This window comes from Harmonia axyridis, chromosome 6 (genome assembly GCF_914767665.1).
Source record: "Harmonia axyridis chromosome 6, icHarAxyr1.1, whole genome shotgun sequence".
Lineage (NCBI taxonomy): Eukaryota > Metazoa > Arthropoda > Insecta > Coleoptera > Coccinellidae > Harmonia > Harmonia axyridis.
Window position 1 is genome coordinate 21327063 of NC_059506.1, and position 25663 is coordinate 21352725.

The window sequence follows — 25663 nt, forward strand, 5'->3', positions numbered from 1 at the left end:
TTTCGAGTTAGACAGGTCATTCTTGATTAAATTCGACTTACAGCGATAATAAGATATAGATAAACTAAATGAAAATTCTAGTTATTGAGGCGATATTTATTCCCTATGGTAGGAATAGATCGTAATATTCGGATTATAATAATGAATAATGAATTGTCATTTGAAAATTTCATAATGAATCAACCTCTACATGTTGACAAATATCTATTGACAAATTTTGAATAATTTAAGAGTTCTTTTGAATGAGTCCAAAATGCCAAAAGAGTTAATTAGTTGTTGTTTATTTTAAGGCCCCATTTTTTTAACTAATGTACTCCTGACAAATTAGTGTGAGAATGTACGAAGGAGCACTCAATTCCTAGGACTCCGCAGAGTCCTTGGGGGTCCAGATAAAAAAAAAACATTAAACGAAAGATGTATCTTCTACAGCCTTCAAAATTTAAATGGAGCAATTATTGCAACATTAAATATGTTCCATGCACCGATATGTTGAGACTTGAGCGGCGGGGTTTCGAATTAACTACTCACTTCGAGTTATGAGTTACTTTTAGGCGTCTTCGATTTGAAATGATAAAAATGATAAAATATAACCGTAAAATAATTTTGAGTGGTTTTTCATGGTTGTTTTTCGACTAAGGCTGTTTTGTCAAGGGGTCTGAAGAAAATCCGTGATATCAATGAATTCGAGTTAATGCGAGTCGACTGCATTAACGTGTTTCTAACTTTTCTTCGAACGTGTATTCATTATGCAATCATAAGTCATCAACCCTCACAATATACACTGAAAATCCTCTGAGCAAAGTCAGAATCAATTTGATCGACCTAAAATAAAATATTGAGACTTTTCATTTCCTCCAAAATTATAAACAAGACCCCGAATGAACCGGCGTATTACGGAACACCTAATAATTCATTCATTCATATATTCATCATTGATACAAATATAAAAAAATCAAAAATTTGTTCGATTTTTTCAGGTGAATTAGATTTAATTCATTAATTAATTCGAAAACGTGATAACATCACAATTTAAAATCACTGTTATCGAAAAATCACAGTCACGATTCACAACGTGATTTTCAAATCACGATATCGTTCATCACTATTCGCAACCACGAAATTCAAAAGTGTATTCATAATGCAAGTCATCAACTCTCACAATATACCCAGAAATTCCTCCGAGTAAAGTCCGAATCAATTAAATCGGCCTAAAATAAAATATTGAGAATTTTCATTTCCTCCGAAAATATAAACGAGACCCCGAATGAACTAGCGTATTCCGGACCACCTAATAACTAATTTATTCATATGTTCATCATTGATACAAATATAAACAAATCAAAAATTTGTTCGATTTTAATCAATTCCTAATACCAAAACCTTAGGTAGGGAGTATTAGAAATTATTTTGAAACCTTGATCACATCACGGTTTAAAATCACACATATTGAAAAAACACAGTCACGATTCACAACGTGATTTTCAAATCACGATATCGTTATCACTATTCGTAACCTCTAAATTCAAACTTGTATTCATAATGCAAGTCATCAATCCTCACAATATACCCCGAAAATCCTCCTAGCAAAGTCCGAATCAATTAAATCGGCCTAAAATAAAATATTGAGACTTTCCATTTCCTCGAAAAATATGAACGAGACCCCGAATGAACCGGCGTATTACGGAACACCTAATAACTTATTTATTCATACGTTCATCATTGATACAAACATAAACAAATCAAAAATTTGTTCGATTTTCATCAATTCCTAATACCAAAACCTTAGGTAGGTGTATTAGAAATTATTTTGAAACCTTGATCACATCACGGTTTAAAATCCCAGATATTGAAAAATCAGAGTCGCGATTCACTACGTGATTTTCAATCACGATGTCGTTATCACTATACACATCCTCTGAATTCAAACGTGTATTTATAATGCAAGTCATCAACTCTCACAATATACCCAGAAAGTCCTCCGAGTAAAGTCCGAATCAATTTAATCGACCTAAAATAAAATATTGAGACTTTTCATTTCCTCCAAAAATATAAACGGGACCCCGAATGAACCGTCGTATTACGGAACACCTAATAACTTATTTATTCATATGTTCATCATTGATACAAATATAAAAAAGTCGAAAATTTCTTCTACTTTCATCAATTCCTTATACCAAAACCTTAGGTAGATGTATCAGAAATTATTTTGATACCGTGATCATATAACGGTTTAAAATCAATGATATTGAAAAACCACAGTCACGATTTACTACGTGATGTTTAAATCACGATATCGTTATCACTATTCGCGAACTCAAAATTCAAACGTGTATTCATAATGCAAGTCATCAACTCTCACAATATACCCCACGCGTCGTCCGAGCAAAATCCAAATCAATTTAATCGACCTAAAATAAAATTTTGAGACTTTTCATCTCCTCCACAAATATAAACGAGACCTCGAATGAACTGGCGTTTTACGGAACACCTAATAACTTAACATACGTTCATCATTGATACAATCATAAACAAATCAAAACTTTCTTCGATTTTCATCAATTCCTAATACCAAAAACCTTAGGTAGGTGTATCAGAAATTATATTGAAACCGTGATCACATCACGGTTCAAAATCACTGATATTGAAAATTCTTGAATATTGAAGCTATATCGTGTAGGATTTGGAATCAGAACATTATCAAAGTATTTGAGTCTAACTTGCATTATCCTATACATAGGTTATCTCTATCGGAAAGGCACCCATTTTACATGTGTATTAAATTGTACAATCAATTACCTGATAGGATTAAACAGTTGAATGACTTTAAGAATTTAACAAAAATGTCAGAGAATATTTGATTGTTTTGGAACCATATTCTCTTTATGATTATTCAAGTTAATTTCAGTACTTTTGTAGATTTTGGCAATTTCACACTATTTCTTTTATGTATAGTACACTGTACAGACATACTATGAAATAAAGAGTATTATTATTAGAAATTATTTTGAAACCTTGATCACATCACGGTTTAAAATCACAGATATTGAAAAATCACAGTCACGATTCACAACGTGATTTTCAAATCACGATATCGTTCATCACTATTCGCAATCTCTAAATTCAAACTTGTATTCATAATGCAAGTCATCAATTCCCACAATATACGCCGCAAATCCTCCGAGCAAAGTCCGAATCAATTTAATCGACCTAAAATAAAATATTGAGACTTTTCATTTCCTCGAAAATATAAACGAGACCCCGAATGAACTGGCGTATTACGGAACACCTAATAACTTATTTATTCATATTTTCATCATTGATACAAATATAAACAATTTCGATTTTCATGAATTCCTAATACCGAAACCTTAGGTAGGTGTATTAGAAATTATTTCGAAACCGTGATCAAATCACAGTGTAAAATCACTGATATTGAAAAATCACAGTCGCGATACACAACGTGATTTTCAAATCACGTAATTGTTCATCACTAAATTCACTCTAAATTCAAACGTGTAGGTATTCATAATGCAAGCCATCAACTCTCACAATATACCCTGAAAATCCTCCGAGCAAAGTCCGAATCAATTTAATCGACCTAAAATAAAATATTGAGACTTTTCATTTCTTCGAAAATATAAACGAGACTCCGAATGAACTGGCGTATTACGGAACACCTAATAACTTATTTATTCATATTTTCATCATTGATACAAATATAAAATCACTGATATTGAAAAATCACAGTCGCGATTCACAACGTGATTTTCAAATCACGTAATTGTTCATCACTAAATGCACTCTGAATTCAAACGTGTAGGTATTCATAATGTAAGCCTTCAACTCTCACAATATACCCTGAAAATCCTCGGAGCAAAGTCCGAATCAATTTAATCGACCTAAAATAAAATATTGAGACTTTTCATTTCTTCGAAAATATAAACGAGACTCCGAATGAACTGGCGTATTACGGAACACCTAATAACTTATTTATTCATATTTTCATCATTGATACAAATATAAAATCACTGATATTGAAAAATCACAGTCGCGATTCACAACGTGATTTTCAAATCACGTAATTGTTCATCACTAAATGCACTCTGAATTCAAACGTGTAGGTATTCATAATGTAAGCCTTCAACTCTCACAATATACCCTGAAAATCCTCGGAGCAAAGTCCGAATCAATTTAATCGACCTAAAATAAAATATTGAGACTTTTCATTTCCTCCAAAAATATAAACGAGACCCTGAATGAACCGGAGTATTACCGAACACCTAATAACTCCACACCCCGCCTTCGAAAACGCGTTAAATGAACGGGAGCAGGGGGATCCTATCTGGAATCAATTTATGTTGGCAATATCGCATATTTGTGTTTCCCCCGAGATGTCTGAATATCAAGTTGGTGCCGAAACCTCTGTTTCTAAATATTACAACGCGTAAGATATACGGCGACGCTCCCACCCTCATATGCTTTTTATATTGTTTTGATATTTTTCGTAACTACTTCGCGCTCTGGGGGTTTAACACATTTTTTCGACACCGGGAACGGTTGCGAACCGAGAGACATGGAAGGCGTTGAAATACGGGATGTGTTCCGGAATTGCAAAAAAGGGAATTTTATGTAATAATGGTTCAGGGGAAGTTTTTTTATACTGGGTGTCCCAATGAAGAAGAGTCATTCCCAATATTTCTAGTATTGACGAATTGAGTATGATTGACGAAATTTTATAAGATCATTACATTATGATCGTAGGGGGTACGGTATTCGAAAGTATCAAAAATACAACCCCCTACGATAGAGCCCTACAACCGCAAGGATTTGAATAGGGGACTAGAAGTCCTTCGTTGTAAGAAACTTCGAATTTAATTTTCGAAAACGTCTCATTATTGTATTAGGTCAATGGTTTCACACAAAAAAAAATTGGATCCTCCCGATCTACCATAGTAAAACACATTTTTTTTAGCAAAATTCGATTTTATTATTCAACATATAGTTGCCCTCGAGGGCTATACAGCGATTATAGCGATATTCCAAATTTTCGTTACCATTTTTGTAGTACGATTTGTCTTTCGTTTTAAATAGGCCTCAGTTTCGTCGATTATTTCTTCATTGGCGCTAAATTTCTTTCCAACGAGCATTCTTTTGAAGTCTGAGAATAGGAAAAAGTCGCTGGGGGCCAGATCTGGCGAATACGATGGATACAGAAGCAATTCGAAGTCCAAAACCATGCAATTTTGTAATTGTTTTCATTGATTTGTGACACGGCGCATTGTCTTGATGAAACAGCACCTTTTTTCCTTCAAATAGGGCCGTTTTTTAACGATTTCATTCAATAAACGATTCAATAACGCTATACACTGTGTCCGTAAAGTAAGGAACACATTCAATTTTAGCTAAACAGACCATTTCAAGAAATAATCCTGAAACACAATTTTTTATTTTAATTTACCGTATTTTAAAATAACAATCTAACTTACAGGGTGAATTACTTTCGAGTAATGACGTCACCGTTTTTTTTTAATGGAACACCCCCATTTTGTCTCAATTTTCCGAATACTCTATCTAAGCTGATTCCAAAAATGTAAAATATGTGGATTCAAATTGGTACAGGGTGGACAAAAATACAATAGTTTTGTGTGTGCTCATAAAGTAACGTCGTAACATTCTTTATTAGTTAAATTAACAATATTATCAAAAATACTTATTGTCTAGTGGCAATTGGTTTGAATGTAGCTTGTACTGTACTGTACTGTAGCTTGTTACATTTTAAGATTAATAAAAATGAGCAGTTTCCAAACATGTTTGGTACTTGTGGTCTAGAAGACAGAATATGAAAGAAATTATTTCTTATCAATTTAAAAAAAACATAGAGTCGTCTAGTTTTTTGTGAAATGTCCTTATATGTTTATTGCCGCTAGACAATAGTATTTTTGATAATATTGTTAATTTAACTAATAAAGAATGTTACGACGTTACTTTATGAGCACACACAAAACTATTGTATTTTTGTCCACCCTGTACCAATTGGAATCAACATGTGATACATTTTTGGAATCAGCTCAGCTAGAGTAATCGAAAAATTGAGACGAAATGGGGGTGTTCCATTAAAAAAAAAATGACGGTGACGTCATTACTCGAAAGTAATTCACCCTGTATATTAGATTATTATTTTAAAATCGACGTGTTTCAGGATTATTTCTTAAAACGGTCTGTTTAGCTGAAAATGAATTTGTTCCATGCTTTACGGACACAGTGTATATGTATTCGATTGAAATGAATATAGTTGAGGTTAATGTATCATTGAGTAATAATTAACAAACATAATTCATATGTAATTTATGTATCCATGTTAAAAAAAAATATTTCAATTCAGTTGTTCGGTTCACTCTTTATTTGGAAATCCCCCGTATTTGGTAACTCGCACTTCTTGAGTGTTTCCACGTTTCCCTTTCCCTTGACCATATATGACCGGGAAAGATCAGAATGAACAACCGCAACGCAAGAGACAAATGTTTTTATAAAGAGAACCGGGTGTTGTAAACCTCGTCCAGCGTTAACTGATTATAATCTTATTTTGAGTTAATTTTTCTTCACCGGAATTGAATTGGAAGTGATCCTGAAGGAATCAGCCCACGAGAGCTCTCGCATCTAACCAGGAGAAGATCCAAGGTCAGTCCTTTGCTTCATTTATGTTAACCTTTATTATCGAGGGATTTTCACTAGTAATAGCACTAGAGGTCAAAAAAATTCCGGATTTAATTTGACCTCGTGTGATATTCGTTAAGAAAATTCCACACCAAATGTGTTTATTTCCAACATCAATTTTCGTCTTCATCAAGTACTCTAAATCAAGAACAAGCAACTTTCAATCAACCTGTCATAGTATATAATAATTGCGTTTTTAATATGAACATTAATAATAATGGTCCAAAGAATTCAGAAAACATCCAAGCTTGTAGTTGAAATGAATCAAAATTATCATGTGAACAAATAAAAATTAGATTGTCAAAAACAAATATTCTGTCATTATAAGCGTCAAAAGAATTTCCAGTATAATTTGCTGTTGGGTACCCACGAGGAAAAAATTTCCACTGAAATTCATCCGTTGCGATGGTGATCTGTCAGAAATACACGTTCTGATTGGTTATAAATCACATGTGTGGAATTTTCAGTTTAATTTTTCCATTCAACAAATTTTAATTGAACCGGTCAGATTGTTTACAGGGTGGGCAAATTTCTATGTTTTAGCAATTAATTTTTAAACCAGAGGTGATACCCCATTCTCGGTTTCTTTTTCTGAGAAACTAATAAGGGTAGTATTAATTTTTGACCACCATCTTTTGTTTTCGAGTTATAAGCGAAAATTGGAAAAATGACGATATCAAAAAACATTTATATCTCCGTTAATACTGATGATAGAGCTCTGAAATTAAAACATCATACAGGCACTTTTTCACGTAGAATCCAGTGGCATGCTCGTCTTTTCAAAAGGGTTTTTGATTACGAAGCTATGACCCAAAGTTATGTTTTTTCAAATGAGAAGACTAGATTTCTGTGCTATTTTCTCAAAGTTGAATTTTTCCTGATTTCGAAAATACAGGGTGGCCATTTGAAAACGAAACAGACGAGATTACAGACGAAATAAAGTTTTTCGATAGAAATACTCGGACAGGTCGATTTCTGTTTCGAGGGGGACAACTTAAGATGTAGGTTACGGACGCATAGCGCTTCAACCCTTGCTGCTACAACCCCCCCCCCCCCCAATTTTTGAATAGGGAAGATGGGGTGAGTGATACCTCAATTTAAAGGTATTTTTATACTGATTTCAGCACAGTAATTGTTTTTTCATTTTATGCATTAGTTCTCGAAATATTCATGCGTTAGTTAGTTAGGAAGGAAGCCACAGTCATGGTTGTTTTGAAGCTCAAAATGTCGATTTTTCACAAAACACTACAAGTGCCATGAAAACACCACTTCATTTTCAAATACTTAGTTAAGAATATTTCGAGAACTAATGCATAAAATGAAAAAACAATTACTGTGCTGAAATCAGTATAAAAATACCTTTCAAATGAGGTATCACTCACCCCATCTTCCCTATTCAAAATTTGGGTGTGAGGGTTGTAGTAGCAAGGGTTGAAGCGCTATGCGTCCGTAACCTACATCTTAAGTTGTCCCCCTCGAAACAGAAATCGACCTGTCCGAGCATTTCTATCGAAAAACTTTATTTCGTCTGTAATCTCGTCTGTTTCGTTTTCAAATGGCCACCCTGTATATAACATCGTATGGTTTGTATCAATATAAATAATAGAAAATGGCCATAAACCTTTTTTACTTTCTCAATATTCTCAATATTTCTATGGTTCCAACTGTTGACGAGCACAGAAAAATTGAGCTTCCAATAACAAGAGCAGTGTTAATCTGATTATTTCTATGATTTTTACTAATTCCCTTCGTTATTAAATTGTCCAATCATATATGCATTGTTTCATGTGCTATTTGAAATGGGTTGGTACTTGTGCGTATTCATTCTGGAGACCTATGAAAATAATCTTCTGATGCATCCATCTCATTACAAGTCTTTCGTTTGAAACATTCGATTCTGTAGATCTTTTCGTTATTTCCGAATATATTTTAAGATAAAAAATTTATAAAATATACCTAGTTTCGAATTTCGTAGAAATTAGTGAAAAGCCTAGAAATAATCAGATTGATGGAAGGACGCTACTCTTGTTAAAGGAAGCTCAATTTTTCTGTATTCACCAATAGTTGAAACCATAGAAATATTGAGACTCGTAGGTAAAAAAAGGTTTTTGACCATTTTTTATTATTTATATTCATACAAACCATACGATGTCCTATAATTGTTGAAATCAGGAAATCTAGTGTTTCCATTTGAAAAAACATAACTTTGGGTCATAGCTTCGTGATTAAAAACCATTTTGGAAAGACGAGCAAGCTACTGGATTCTACGTTAAAAAATGCCTGTATAATGTTTTGATTTCAGAGCTCTTTCATCAGTATTAGCGGAGATATAAATGTTTTTCGATATCGCCAATTTTTCAATTTTCGCTTATAACTCGAAAACAAAAAATGGTGGTCGAAAATTAATACTACCCTTGTTAGTTTCTGAGAAAAAGAGACCGAGAAGTGGGTATCAGAGTGTCAAAAGTGATGTTTTATTTTGTGAGTTTTCGCTTACAAAATAAAACTTTCTGAAGTTGAATGTGCCACTCAAAGTGGAAATTGAATTAATCAGACTGAATTATGTATTATTTCATGCTAATGAAGATATTCATCTAAACCATCAAAAAACAGGGTCAACAATTTTGATTTTTTTTGTTTTTTTTCTCTTAGCTACTTCACTTCACAAGATATTCAGCTTGAATTTGGCATGGTCTTTCCAATTTGAAAATTTCATCATGTGATATACTAGTTTCAAATGCACATCTACAGGGTGATATTTTTTTCTGGAACAGTGCAGCTTCTTTCCTTCTGAACTTTTATTTTATGGACCACTGATAGTTTAAAAAAATGTGAAGAGAAACTTTGATCCAGTACTCAACTTTTTGATATTCAATAGTTTTGTCGTATGTTACCGATTTCGAGAAAAAAATGTTCAAACTATTCTCTAGTAATCCTTAGGAAGATTCAAATTATTATAAAGATTCAGTTAGTAAGTTGTGATGAATAAATTAATTACAAGTTTTGGTACTAATTCAAACAAACTGTAGCGAAGATTAATAAAGATAAACCGGTAAAATCTTCACAAAAAAGTAGCACTACAAGAAACACCCTGTATCTCGATAACAAAGCGTTTGTGAGTCTATGTTTATAGGACATTTCATTTTTGAAGTTTTCCGTGAAATCTATCATCTTTGTACCTCGAATTTGGAAATATCCGTATAAATAATTTTCATATCGCGCATCCATATGTTTGTTGATATGATATGATATTTTACATATTGCATTCATTGTGTATTCAGAGTTCAATAATTTAAGATCAAGTATTTTAAGAGTTGGTTATTAAATTTAAAGATAAAAAAAATATAATATTTCCTTCATGGGTAAGTTTCATTGTGGTTTGCTAATAAAATTCATTCTTCAAGCCTTCATAATAAAATTTTGAGAACAAATTTCAAATCAAATCTTATTCTCAAAATGACTTCAATGTACTTCGATAAAACGAGTTTATGAGCATTTTAAAGACTTCTACAATTTTTCAGTCAGCTATTTACAATTGGAGAGTTGTCAACTGCGGTATTGAAGCTATTAGCTATTTCTTCAACGATCATACCGAGGAGGTTATTTATCAAGAATTCCTGCTCCTTCTGCGAGTAATAAGCCATTCCAGAGTATATTGAAGAATTATCTATTGTGACCTGACGAGATCTTATCTGCAACATCTGCCGTATATCAACATGGAAAGAGATGAGTAAAAACTATATTTGTAAACATTGAGGATATTATTTTTTCGCAACATTTTAAATTTGTCTCTGTGTTTTGAAATGATCTCATTTATCTGGTATAATATCTACCTCAGTCCTACTTTTTGTGATATTTATACCAGGTTATCTAATCATGTTTGAATTGTTTTCGAGAAATTGGTAACAGATACGACAAAACTAAAGAAAACAAAAAAGGGTAGTACTGGACCAAAGTTTCATTCAACATTTTTCTGAAATACAGTGGTCCTCCAAAAAAAAAAGAACTCTGTTCAAAAGTAGAATATCACATGATGAAAACTTTTTATTGAAAAATCTATGCCAAATTGTAGTTAAACATTTTATGAAAGTAGAATACTATTAAAAAAATACCTGAAAAAAAAAACAAATGTGAGCACCACGCATCTTAAAAACAGAACGTTTGCGGGATCATGTTTATAGCTCTTTATTTTCGTAAAATGATACGGGAAAACTGTTATTTTCGTTTTCACCTCCAATTCAAGAACAGCCTGTAGATATAATTAAAGAAAATTCAAGGAGTTAGGAACACAAGATTGCATAATACTATATGCGAATACTCTATTAGAAATACCTACTAGCTTAAGATTTCGAAGAAAGTTCATATAAATAAATCGATAAAAACAAAAATACAGAATAACCCAGTAAATCATATTCAAAATGATATTCAAATAGGTACACATTTCTCCGAATCTAAGACAATTATGCAAATAAAATAATCAGTTGTTAACTACTGTCAATAATGTAACACTTACCACATCTTTTTTATTCATTGATATATCATGTTTAAATGGAATGAATTTAAGAAATTTCAAGCCTTTTATGGATTCATTTCGCGCTGTGAATGATAATACAAACTTGTTAGATGTCGTCAAATTAATAATTAAAGAAATATTTCACTGAGCAAGATCTTCCAATAATATATAATTTGACATTTGTAATTGAATCCTTGAAGAAGCATATCAAAAAACATATCAATAAGAAAATTATAATAATATAAAATGATCAGGAAACGCAATTCTCAACTTTGTTTCTCTGACAATATCTGATGCGGAATTCATAATTATCCGCAACATAATTCTACATTGGTTAAATGAAGTGATTTTCAGTTGTTAACAGAGTATTTGCTAGTCCTGTATGTAACGGAAGCAGTACTCCGAGATTTAACATACCTCCATCATTTTTTATGGGGATAAGGATGCATTCAGATACATTTGATTCTTCAATTCCATTTTATATAGGCTCATTTCAATTGTTCCTTCGTATTTGATTCCATTTGGTTTTTCATAAAATGGAATACAGATGGAATGAAAGTAACTCTAGATATAACATAAATTCATAAAATCTGCCATAACTTTTGAATTATTGAATGTAAGCGCATAGTCATGTTTGAACACTACCCTTATTTTTCTCGTAAGTAATATCATGAAAGTATCTAACCTTTTTTGAAAACAATCACAAAAACAACCAAGTAATATTAAATAATATTGATAATGGTAATACAAAAAGCTTGAGTGCTGGTAGCAACAAAAATCCGAGTCGTGTTTTTTTTTCGATTTTTTTCACATGGAAAATAAAATGCTCGACAAGACTTATTTCATCATACCATAATTACTTAGTATTGTTATTTTTCTCCGATTAACAGCAAATATTAATTTTTCAGACACATATCAATCAGCGAAGTAATACTTTCCCTTACTCCGCGGTAACAAAGTTAACTCAATATTTTTTGCCACCTCCCTTATTTCTGGAGGAGTAAGAACTTCTAATTCGCTTTCACTGTCCATAATATGATACCCATATTTCCCACAAAACTGACAGCATTTCACAAGTTGTCACTATAATTATTATGGATTTATTATTATTAAAGATTTCTATCAGATTTTGTTTTAATTCATCACTACAGAAAAAATAAAATGATTGTGAAAATTGTAATAATTTGAAAATAAATTATTCTTTATAAATCAGTACAAACAATCGGAGAAAAAATTATATCGTCGCTGTGAAATCAAACTGGCATATCTGCAAAACGCATATTTTTCAAAAGAGAACTTTAAAGTTTTCGCATGTGATATATTTTACCATTTTTACCTCTATAAGTCGAAGACGCTCTAAATTTACCTTTATAACTCGAAGTCAGTAGTTAATTCAAAACCCCGCCACACAAGTCGAAACGTGTCGATGAATCGAGCGTATTTAATGATCCAATAATTACATCGTGAGTTTTATAGAATTTTGTTTTATTTGTTGCTTAATTATGTTAAGGTTGTTGGAAATACATTTTTTGTCTAATGTTTTTTATCCCGACTTTCTTAAGGTACCGAAAGATCTCTCGGTAGATTGGAATTTTTACTAAAATCTTAGAGTTTTCACGCTCAATTTCTCAAACATGCTTCAAAATAATTCGAATAAAATTCTTCCGCGCATTAAATGCAATCATTTGTCAGGATGAAGAAAATTTTACCATAAAAGAAACGAACAATAACACTGTGAATTATTTGACTCTTTTGACATTTTAGAGTCTAAATCAGACTCCTTCATCAGATAATCTCTTAAAATATTCAGAATTTGTCAATTGGCTTTTGTCAACACAAAGACACGTTGATCTATTTCATTGTGAAATTTTCTATTGTCAATTCATTTTTCAGTAAATTCATCAAATATGTGCGATCTATTATTATTATTATAGGGAATAATAGTTATTTATTATACAAGGGAAAAAAGTATTAGATTTTAGCTCGAGGTTATGTTGTCTCCCGACGCGAAGCGGAGGGCTAAAATCTAATATTTTTCCCGTGTATAATACACTATTTTTTTCTGTGACAGGAAAAACGACAATTTAATAGTGAAAGAACATATTATTACAATATATTAAAGTCAGAATGTTATCGATATGAATTTTGAATTTTTAAACTAGTAAGCTGCAAATAGACCTGCGTTGCTAAGGGAAACTTCAAAGTAATCAAATATCTGTCAATTTAATTTTGTGATTTGTTTCAAAAATTGCGAACTCAGTAATAATTGTTTAGTAGTTATTTTGTTGAATAATATAAAGTTAAAAAATGTCTGATTCTGAGTTTTCTCTGACTCCACTGGAGTTGATAGAAACAGCGCAAGTAGCGTCACGAAAATTATTGCCAGCTAAATCGCGGAAAATTTACGAAACCGCGTATTCAAGATTTATGTAATGAAAAATGAAAAAGACATGCAGTTCGTTCTCGGAGACAGTGTTATTGGCTAATTTTTCGGAATTGGCACAACAACAAAAGCCATCAATAGCTTGTGTGGTCGAACTATTATTATTCCTTTACCTATATGTAGATAAATATCCGGGAAAAAAGTGCTCACTTTTTTCCCGGGGAAAAAAGTAATTTCGTGAAAAGTCATATTTTGTTACCTGTCAACAGAGATAAAATGTCAAATTTTTTTCCCGTCACAGAACAAATATCATTATTCTTCACCTCTTTAACCCGAATTACTTTTTGGTTTACCTCTCGGCTCACCTCTAGATCTCATTACCTCTGTTAGTCGAATTTAATAAAGAATGACCTGTATAACTCGAACTACGCCTATGTCGAACTATTCGTAACTCGACGAAAAATCTTGGTCCCGTGGTGTTTCGAGTTGACGAGAGTCCACTGTAACTATTCCTTGGCAATAGCTGTCAAGTTTTGCGGCAAGTAAACTTGAAAACTGCTACAGTTTTCGCATCTAGAAAATTTTTCAGCTTTTCAATTTGTGAAAAGTTGGTCATTAAATAAAAGAGCACAATCTCATTTTCGTTTCGGCGTATTCGTCATTTTCAAACCAAAGATTCTGAAAAAGTTTTCACTCTCAAGTACATTATAACAAGTTGAGCGAAAAACTCAAAGAAAAGGTGAAAAAAGGTGGAGATCATAATTCTACAGTTACGTTAATTGCTCACTGAAACTTACGATTTTCAAGGTTCCATAGTCAAGATATTATTGGTTTGCCTTCAGTGTCACAAAGTGAAAAATAAAGATAAAAAATACAACGGTCAAAAAGGCATAATATGAATAGTCAAATAATATAAAATGACAATCGAAAACATAAACAAAACAAAACAAAACTGACGTTCATTCTGGCGGATTCTTCTTCTTCCAATCAAGGTTGACTCAGGTGTTGAATTTCTTTACGATGCAGTGGCGTCCCCGAGAAGCATCAATATAAAATTTTATATGTGTCTTTGAAAATGTTTGTTATCATAGCATTTAGTGTCTTGTATTATGTGTTCTTGATATATTTAAAGATTTCTACCTCCTCTAGAATTTCTTGTTTGTAGCCAAATTCAGAGTGATGAATTAGTTTAGTGTTGTCTTTCATATCGAACTTATGTTCTTCTTCCCTTAAATGACAACCGAAGATAGATTTATCATTGTTTGGGTTCTTGGCGCTAGTTAGATATTCCCTTATCCTCGTCCGACTGGCATTATGGAAGCTGTCAATTTTTGTAATCTCTGCCTTGATGTCTTTACGTAATGCAATTTCAAATCTCTTAAACCCGTCACTCACAAGGACTTTTTTCGGGACTTTTGGGCAACCAGTATCCGGATAATCTGTTGCCAAGGACAGTCACCGTGTGGTCGATCGGTACTAGACTTCGGCATTTCGGGAATCTCGGGACTCGGGCGCCCTATTGTCAAGTTCCCTCACGAGTGGTGGTATCGTACTAATTTTTCATCATTTTTCATACCCACCTAGGGGATACGATCATAGTATCTTATTATCAAGATTTAATTCAAAAAGCCTCGAATGCAGAAGAGGTTTGCATGCCATCAAATTCCTTCATGGTCTTCTGGGTGGTAGAATTGACTGCGTTGAATTGCTGAGTAAGCTAGATTTTTTCGTACCTCGCCCGAATGCTAGAACTAGATATTTTTTTTACATAAGTACACCAAGAACTAATTTGCTGTTGCAGTCACCACTGAGATTTGCTTGTTCCGTTGTTAACTCTCTAGCGGATAGATGTGATCTGCATTCTCAATCTCTGGTTCATATATGTGATTTGTATTTGAATGAAAACATCTGAAGTTGAGGGGAACACGCATGACATTATATTGTATTCGATTTCCATTTATTTGTTGTATTTTGTTTTTATTTTTCGGGGCCTGAAAACTGTATTTTGGGGTGTGTATGGGTTGTTTATCTCTTAATTTTCATGATTTTATTGGATTATGTTCATGATATAGCATTAATAATTTTTTTTTCTTGTTAAATTAGTATTGATTGTTGTTTTTGATTTCCTGTAATTGGGTATACCTGTTGGAAATAAAGGCTTATTATTATTATATTATTATTATTATCAATTGATAACGTTAAAAATCGGTACCCCCACCTTCCCATTACCATAGTGATTCTTCACACGTCAATTTTTTCAATTCGAATTAATAAACGAGCTGTCAAATTACAACCCTATAATTTTTTTTGATTTCATTGTTTTTTTGTACATGCTACCATTTTTGATGAAAAAACATTCTGGAGGCATTAGGAAAATCAAATTTTTCAAAACAAAATTATTAAGCTCTGGCATTTTTGATAAATTTATATTTCCCTATAATCCTTTTCGTAATTCACTTGTTCTGAAGCACAAACATTTATGAAGATTTGAAACTCTTATAATTATTACAAAAAAATACCTACTTAATACAAGAAAAAATCAAAAAATATACAAGAAGAAGAATTTGGTAAAAAATAAATGTAAACACTTGCTACTTCCCCCAGATTTTTAATTATTTACGACAATTGTTTCGCTGTCTAAGCGGCTTCATCAGGGTTACATTCCAATGCAACCCTGATGAATATGATTTTCCACCAAGTTAGGACTGAATCGATTAAATAGAAGAAGAATTATATCTGATGCAAAACGCATTCAAGTTTTTCATAATTTTAATTACTCGTGAGTCGTAACGTAACTTTCATTATCCTTCGAGATATTCGATCTCTATGATACATCACCATTTAAAAAACTTTCGTATGCACCGCAAACATTTTCTTTACTCAAAACTCTCAGGTCTTCATTTTGTACTGGACTGGAATTTTATTCCCTACGACTTTACTTCAATTTCTCCACTTTCCTACTGTTGTATGATTGAGAGACTTTCACCCCTTCTACTTGTCACTTTCTTCTTCTATTTTGTTCTTTGAAAAAGGGGTTTCCTCTCACTTTTTGGGTTGAGTAGCGAGTGCAGTCTCCCGTGCAATACTATTGCGTTTTTTTCGTTTTCTTCCTTTTGCTCGTTAAAGTTGATTCTCTCATCTTGAATAAGTTCCAGATATTTAGTTACCTTTTTCCATTCTATCGTCCGATTTTTTATTTTGACGTTTCCTTCTTTATCTTTGTAATCACCTCGCTTTCACTTCGGACAGAGGGATCAAACGGACAAGCGCAGTAGTGCACTACGTCTTTCCTTCACGAGTAATCGCCACTGAATGAACTCCAAATCGACGTACCTATTCTTGAAAATAATTTATTCTTATTATTTTTTTGATCCTTTTAGTATCGATTGAAAACAGAAACCTTGTTTTGAATTCGTTAACGAAATATTGAACAATTCAAATGGAGTTTGGTGCTATGATGACCAAAAATCACTTGAGTTTTTTCATAAATAACTGGTGTAATATAAGATGATTTTTTGTGCAAATAAAAGTCGATAGTAAAATAAACATATAATTAATTAGCAGTAACCAAAAATAAGAAAAATACACAAAAAATAAACAATATAATAAATAATTCAACATTGAATAATAATAATGAAGAAGCATCAAAATTAAATAATAAACGATAAATGAATGAATTAGTTTCGAGAATAAGAAAATTACTTTCAACAACAAATAAATAAATGAATAAATATATAAATATATGAATAAATAAATAAATATATGAATGAATGAATTGATGAATAAAAAATTTCTTCTTTCTCTTTGTATCAAAGATGCTTCTTGCCCCTATTTTTATTGGATCAATCAATTCTTTACAAGGAAAAGTTAAAAGGAACTTGAAAAATATTGTGTTGGTACTACTCATAATTTCGTTTACCTGCTTGCACCACCAGTGCAAGGAACACTTTATAAATGTTTCACATACTTTTTCCCCTAAGCTATGTTCATTACAGTTTAAAATTTTGAATTCCAAATTTTTCATTAAAAATTATTTTAAATAGAGGGAAATGTTGTTTTTTTTTCACAAACTCGCGGAATAATATGAAAATAGTATATTGTGCAACAAGTGGGGAAAGTCCAACTTTTCTTGCGATTGTGGAAGTTTGTGACACGAGCCTGAAAGGCGAGTGCCGCAAACACACGAGCGAGAAAAGGCCTTTCTCCACATGTTGCACACTATACTTCTCCTACAACTGCACAAATTTCAATAATTCATGTAATGGACTTGATTCGAATCAAAATGGCCTTCGTTGACAGTATGTGCTAATTTATTGCATTTCCATAGAAACGACTCAAAAGCCCAATTTCATTGGTCTACCAAGCGAGGTGTGGGCAAAGTGTCGTGAGAAATAATATTTCCCACAGTATGTGCAAAACATAGTTTTGAAATTGAGTAAGCTATGAAGAATACGCTACTTTCCATAGCAGTTGTAGGAAAAAGTAATTTGTAGAATGCCTTAATACAAATGATACACATTGCCCAGGTTTTGTCAACTTTCCGTGTTTATACTGCCTTACCTGAATAGAATCCATGTCCCCCAATTCTTCACTGTTAAAGGTTAATTTTTTTACATTTACCACAAATTAATTCACAAATATAAACTAGAGCTACTAAGTTTTGATTTTTCTTCAAGGATCATTAATTTTGGAATAACTATATTCAAATCTTCAAGGACTACACTTTGAGGTAAAGGAGATTTTGATGAAACAAATGATTTTAGCTTATCCAAACAATGTCATGTCAAATCCTCTTCACACTTCGAACCTACAGAATGGGAGGACTTAAAGTTATTCAAAGTACCTACATAAGAAATTTGAAAGAAGACATAAACTGGGAAATATTTGGATTGGTGTTCCCTACATCATGCCCTCGGATATAACTGAAAAAATTTTCAAGGCAATCTTGATTGAATGCATCAGTCAAGATATACTTGAAATTTTTCTTAGTTAACAATCTCCTCTTAAGGTAAACGAAAATTTTCAGAGTAAAAATAAATTTTTTTATGGTAGGTATCACCACATTTTTTTTGTCATCATAAAAATACATATTTTCAAAAATTTGGATTACCTTTTTCCAAAAGAGTTCATGATCTGATTCCTCATTAATTCCTTTAAATTCCTCTGTAATCTTTGATACATTGAGAAAATCAAATAATTCATCTGCAAATAAAATGAATTCCGCAGCGTCTGCTGCTTCGGAAGCTAAACTGCATTTATCTTTAATATCTGAAAAGAAAAAAAATAGTTCCAGTATGATTTTAAAATGAAGATGGATCTTGATTAATAAGTCGAGTAGAAATTCAAAGAATGAATCATCATACAAGTAGTTCTTCATTTTTGCAACTCACCCCATTTTGAAATTCTATCCATTAAACTTCCTACAGTATTGCTGAACACCTGTGTGCACAGCTTTACCTTCATTTTATAATTTTTTTCAGGCAGAACATTTGAATCAGTTAATTTGGCACATATTTTTGTTGAGAGGTCAGATATGTCCAAATTATAAAATTGTATGATATGACTCCATTTTGCTTTTTTTTAGAACATCATCTAATGGAAAATGTGCATTTTTTGTCATGAGATTGTTCCTTAAACCTTTAATAAGGTGAGGAGTATCAAATAAAGGAACAATCCTCAGAGGAAAGAAAAGATAGAGGTGCCCTTAGAAGTAAATAGCGTTGTATTGTAATCAATTGCAACAGTATGATGATAAAGTGAGATAGGACAACAACAAACCTGCAAAATTGACAACTAGAGGGGCGGTAAAAATTTCAGTGGCGTAGTCAATGGTTCTCTTACTGCCTCTTATTAAGTTTTCGGTGCTGAAATGTTTGAAACAAACATATGCATAATTCGGCAAATTGTTCATTTGCAATATTAATACGTGGCACCATATTTTGGTAAATTCTCTATTTGAAGGAAACCTACAAATGTTAGCATTGAATTAAGTTTTCGATATCCCACAAATACTACGCCATAGACGAGATATATTCTACGCCTATGGACTCAAAACGTGAACTTACCTATGATAGATTAGGTTTTCATTTCCGATGTTTTACACACTATACATGTTTTTCGAGTATTTACCATGATCAAAATTAACAATGTGTAACTTAAAATTCACAAACTTGTATGAAATAATGACGATTACAAACGTGAAATTAAAATGAACAGTTAACCCTTAACGCACCTCTAGTTGACACGTGCAATAACAACAACAGAACCGTGTTGCCAAATCCTCAGAATATTCGCAAAACATCTATGCCACAGAACGGAGAAAAGATTACTTCTTCCTCAGAATGGCAACGCAGTACATTATAAGTGTTTGTGAACAAAAATGTTATAGCGATGTCAACAAATGCTATAAGGCACCTCTATCTTTTCTTTCCTCTGAGGAACAATCTCTTTGTTGTCCACAAAAAAACCAAAATGGTCATGACTCACATAATCACGTCTTCCTTCCTGAAGCAGCATTTGCACAGCCTTTGTGTTGTTGGTGCCCTGATCACAAAATGTGACCACAACATCCAACCCAATGTTTTGAAATTCATTTTTTCATCTCCATAGTCCTCAAATACAACAATTTCGTCTTTATAAGGACCATAGGAGATGAAAGTTTGTACACTCATTTCATCAAATATGAGTGCACATACTCTTTCTTTTGCATAAATCTTATGAACAACCTTTTTAAGGTGCTCCATAATATGTGAAAGTTTCACTTCTAATCTCCACAACGTAGCTCCTGTTGGCAATGCAAACATTTTACTCAACAGGCGATCCTTTGGGAGATGACTTATATAATGCCAAAGCTAGAATTTCTTTATCAATTGTGAATCTCCATGAATTCAATTGGCGCCTTTGATTCATTATTTGATTGGCAAAAAAATTCAAGGTTACCTAGATAATAGAAGTGGCCAATTTTAGAAAAGAATTGGTCTCCATCAATTTTTTAGCCTCGTTCATCCTTCTTTTGAATTTATTCATTTATTGTTATATTTGCATTTCTCATTGAGACAACTTATGTTCGTAAACACTTAGTTGCCTCAACAATGTTTTTTCACGACCTAAATGAAATGATGATCATTTTAACTGGAATAATCACTGTCTTTGTGTACTTGTGAAACAGCACAAGATATCGTCAACATATCTAAAAACAATACTAGAAAAATTTAGCTATTGGGTTTCGGTGAATTTGTATTTCCATATTATTCATAAAAATCTCGGCTTAAAAAGAGTTAATAATCAAACCTTTTTCGAATTTGTTGATCTTGTTATCAAATTGAAAATAATTTTGGAAGATACATATTTTGAGGTTTTCCAAATAATTAATTATAAATCAAAAATTACGAAACTCGCGAAACATATATGGGGTATTCTCAAATAACCCTGGGTATGAGGAATTCAGATCTTTTTTGAACGTCACTTTTTCGACCATTCTGTATATAAGATATTTCTCTTACCATAATTTGAATATTCCCCACTTCTTCCATATTTATATTGAATCAATAACTTTTAAACATTGAAAACGAAATACTGAAAGTGAAATTGATTAATAATTTAGCATATATAATTCTCATATAAAATTCCATCAATTTTGTTTTCAAATCATTTGAAACAAAATGAATCTAGTCTTCACTGAAAAATTACTACGAACTCTGGAGTAGATGGTTTGCCGTTTTTTTTTCATCACCATATTCTTAATATTGACGAATGGGCGAAAATTTTTGTTCTTCACGAGTTACATATTTAGTATTCTCTTCTTGCCATACAGTTTTCCCTCATTATATAACAAACTGCTATTGTAATGAGGATCGCAATTGTTAACCCTTGTTATCAAATTGAAAATAATTTTGGTTGATACATATTTTGAGGTTTTCCAAAAAATTAATTATAACTCGAAAATTACAAAAAATCACTAAACATATATGGGGTATTCTCAAATAACCCTGGATGTGAGGAATTCAGTTATTTTTTGTACGTCACTATTACGACCATTCTGTATATATTATTATATTTCTCCTACTATACTTTGAATATTCCTCACTTCTTCCATATTTATATTAAATCAATAACTTTTAATCATTGAAAACAATGTACTGGAAGTGAAATTGATTAATATAGTATATATAATTCTCATATAAAATTCCATCTATTTTTTTTTTATTTATTTGGAACGAAATGAATTTAGTCTTCACTGAAGAATTCCTATGAACTCTGGAGTAGATGGTTAGCCGTTTACTTTTTCATCACCATATTCTTATGATTGACGAAGATCCTTGTTCTTCAGGCAGTTTCATATTTAGTATTCTCTTCTAGCCATACAGTTTTCCCTCATTATATAACAAAGTGCTTTTGATCTTTGTTTCTTCACGCAGTTACATATTTAGTATTCTCTTCTTGACATACAGTTTTCCCTCATTATATAACAAAGTGCTATTGTAATGAGTTTCGCAATTGTTAACGCTTGTTTTCAAATTGAAAATAATTTTGGTTGATACATATTTAGAGGTTCTCCAAAAAATAAATTATAACTCAAAAATTTCAAAAAAACGCGAAACATACATGGGGTATTTCCAAATAACCCTGGGTATGAGGAATTCAGTTCTTTTTTGAACGTCACTATTTCGACCATTGTGTATATATTATTATATTTCTCCTACCATACTTCGAATATTCCTCACTTCTTCCATATTTATATTAAATCAATAAGTTTTAAACATTGAAAACAATGTACTGAAAGTGAAATTGATCAATAAAGTATATATAATTCTCCTATAAAATTCCATCAATTTTGTTTTTGAATTATTTGAAACAAAATGAATCTAGTCTTCACTGAAGAATCACTATGAACTCTGGAGTAGATGGTTTGACATTTTCTTTTTCGTCACCATATTCTTATAATTGACGAATGAGCAAAAATCTTTGGGTTTCAGGCAGTTACATATTTAGTATTCTCTTATTGCCATACAGTTTTCCCTCATTATATAACAAACTGCTATTGTAATGAGTATCGCAATTGTTAACCCTTGTTTTCAAATTGAAAATAATTTTGGTTGATACATATTTAGAGGTTCTCCAAAAAATTAATTATAACTCAAAAATTTCAAAAAAACGCGAAACATACATGGGGTATTTCCAAATAACCCTGGGTATGGGGAATTCAGTTCTTTTTTGAACGTCACTTTTTCGACCATTGTGTATATATCATTATTTTTCTCCTACCATACTTCGAATATTTCTCACTTCTTCCATATTTATATTAAATCAATAAGTTTTAAACATTGAAAACAATGTACTGAAAGGGAAATTGATCAATAAAGTATATATAATTCTCATATAAAATTCCATCAATTTTGTTTTTGAATTATTTGAAACAAAATGAATCTAGTCTTCACTGAAGAATCACTATGAATTCTGGAGTAGATGGTTTGACATTTTCTTTTTCGTCACCATATTCTTATAATTGACGAATGAGCAAAAATCTTTGGTTTTCAGGCAGTTACATATTTAGTATTGTCTTCTTGCCATACAGTTTTCCCTCATTATATAACAAACTGCTATTGTAATGAGTATCGCAATTGTTAACCCTTGTTATCAAATTGAAAATAATTTTGGTTGATACATATTTAGAGGTTCTCCAAAAAATTAATTATAACTCAAAAATTTCAAAAAAACGCGAAACATATATGGGGTATTCTCAAATAACCCTGGGTGTGAGGAATTCAGTTCTTTTTTGTACGTCACTATTACGACCATTCTGTATATATTATTATATTTCTCCTACCATACTTTGAATATTCCTCACTTCTTCCATATTTATATTAAATCAATAACTTTTAATCATTGAAAACAATGTACTGAAAGTGAAATTGATTAATATAGTATATATAATTCTCATATAAAATTCCATCTATTTTTTTTTTATTTATTTGGAACGAAATGAATTTAGTCTTCACTGAAGAATTACTATGAACTCTGGAGTACATGGTTAGCCGTTTACTTTTTCATCACCATATTCTTATGATTGACGAAGATCCTTGTTCTTCAGGCAGTTACATATTTAGTATTCTCTTCTAGCCATACAGTTTTCCCTCATTATATAACAAAGTGCTTTTGATCTTTGTTTCTTCACGCAGTTACATATTTAGGATTCTCTTCTTGACATACAGTTTTCCCTCATTATATAACAAAGTGCTTTTGATCTTTGTTTCTTCACGCAGTTACATATTTAGTATTCTCTTCTTGACATACAGTTTTCCCTCATTATATAACAAAGTGCTATTGTAATGAGTTTCGCAATGGTTAACCCTTGTTTTCAAATTGAAAATAATTTTGGTTGATACATATTTAGAGGTTCTCCAAAAAATTAATTATAACTCAAAAATTTCAAAAAAACGCGAAACATACATGGGGTATTTCCAAATAACCCTGGGTATGGGGAATTCAGTTCTTTTTTGAACGTCACTTTTTCGACCATTGTGTATATATTATTATTTTTCTCCTACCATACTTCGAATATTTCTCACTTCTTCCATATTTATATTAAATCAATAAGTTTTAAACATTGAAAACAATGTACTGAAAGGGAAATTGATCAATAAAGTATATATAATTCTCATATAAAATTCCATCAATTTTGTTTTTGAATTATTTGAAACAAAATGAATCTAGTCTTCACTGAAGAATCACTATGAACTCTGGAGTAGATGGTTTGACATTTTCTTTTTCGTCACCATATTCTTATAATTGACGAATGAGCAAAAATCTTTGGGTTTCAGGCAGTTACATATTTAGTATTCTCTTCTTGCCATACAGTTTTCCCTCATTATATAACAAAGTGCTATTGTAATGAGTTTCGCAATTGTTAACCCTTGTTTTCAAATTGAAAATAATTTTGGTTGATACATATTTAGAGGTTCTCCAAAAAATTAATTATAACTCAAAAATTTCAAAAAAACGCGAAACATACATGGGGTATTTCCAAATTACCCTGGGTATGGGGAATTCAGTTCTTTTTTGAACGTCACTATTTCGACCATTGTGTATATATTATTATTTTTCTCCTACCATACTTCGAATATTTCTCACTTCTTCCATATTTATATTAAATCAATAACTTTTAATCATTGAAAAAAATGTACTGAAATTGAAATTGATTAATATAGTATATGTATATAATTCTCATATAAAATTCCATCAATTTTGTTTTTGAATTATTTGAAACAAAATGAATCTAGTCTTCACTGAAGAATCACTATGAACTCTGGAGTAGATGGTTTGACATTTTCTTTTTCGTCACCATATTCTTATAATTGACGAATGAGCAAAAATCTTTGGTTTTCAGGCAGTTACATATTTAGTATTCTCTTCTTGCCATACAGTTTTCCCTCATTATATAACAAACTGCTATTGTAATGAGTATCGCAATTGTTAACCCTTGTTATCAAATCGAAAATAATTTTGGTTGATACATATTTTGAGGTTTTCCAAAAAATTAATTATAACTCGAAAATTACAAAAAATCACGAAACATATATGGGGTATTCTCAAATAACCCTGGGTGTGAGGAATTCAGTTCTTTTTTGTACGTCACTATTACGACCATTCTGTATATATTATTATATTTCTCCTACCATACTTTGAATATTCCTCACTTCTTCCATATTTATATTAAATCAATAACTTTTAATCATTGAAAAAAATGTACTGAAATTGAAATTGATTAATATAGTATATATAATTCTCATATAAAATTCCATCAATTTTGTTTTTGAATTATTTGAAACAAAATGAATCTAGTCTTCACTGAAGAATCACTATGAACTCTGGAGTAGATGGTTTGACATTTTCTTTTTCGTCACCATATTCTTATAATTGACGAATGAGCAAAAATCTTTGGTTTTCAGGCAGTTACATATTTAGTATTCTCTTCTTGCCATACAGTTTTCCCTCATTATATAACAAAGTGCTATTGTAATGAGTTTCGCAATTGTTAACCCTTGTTTTCAAAT

General features: G+C 31.6%; 1 long non-coding RNA gene across 1 annotated transcript; it reads left to right on the forward strand.

The window, feature by feature from the left end:
- The first annotated feature begins 9877 nt into the window (after nt 1–9877).
- On the forward strand, nt 9878–12109 carry LOC123682115. The gene is made up of 2 exons (XR_006747779.1): nt 9878–10076; nt 10236–12109. It is a non-coding gene; the product is annotated as an uncharacterized LOC123682115 (long non-coding RNA).
- The last annotated feature ends 13554 nt before the right edge of the window (nt 12110–25663 follow it).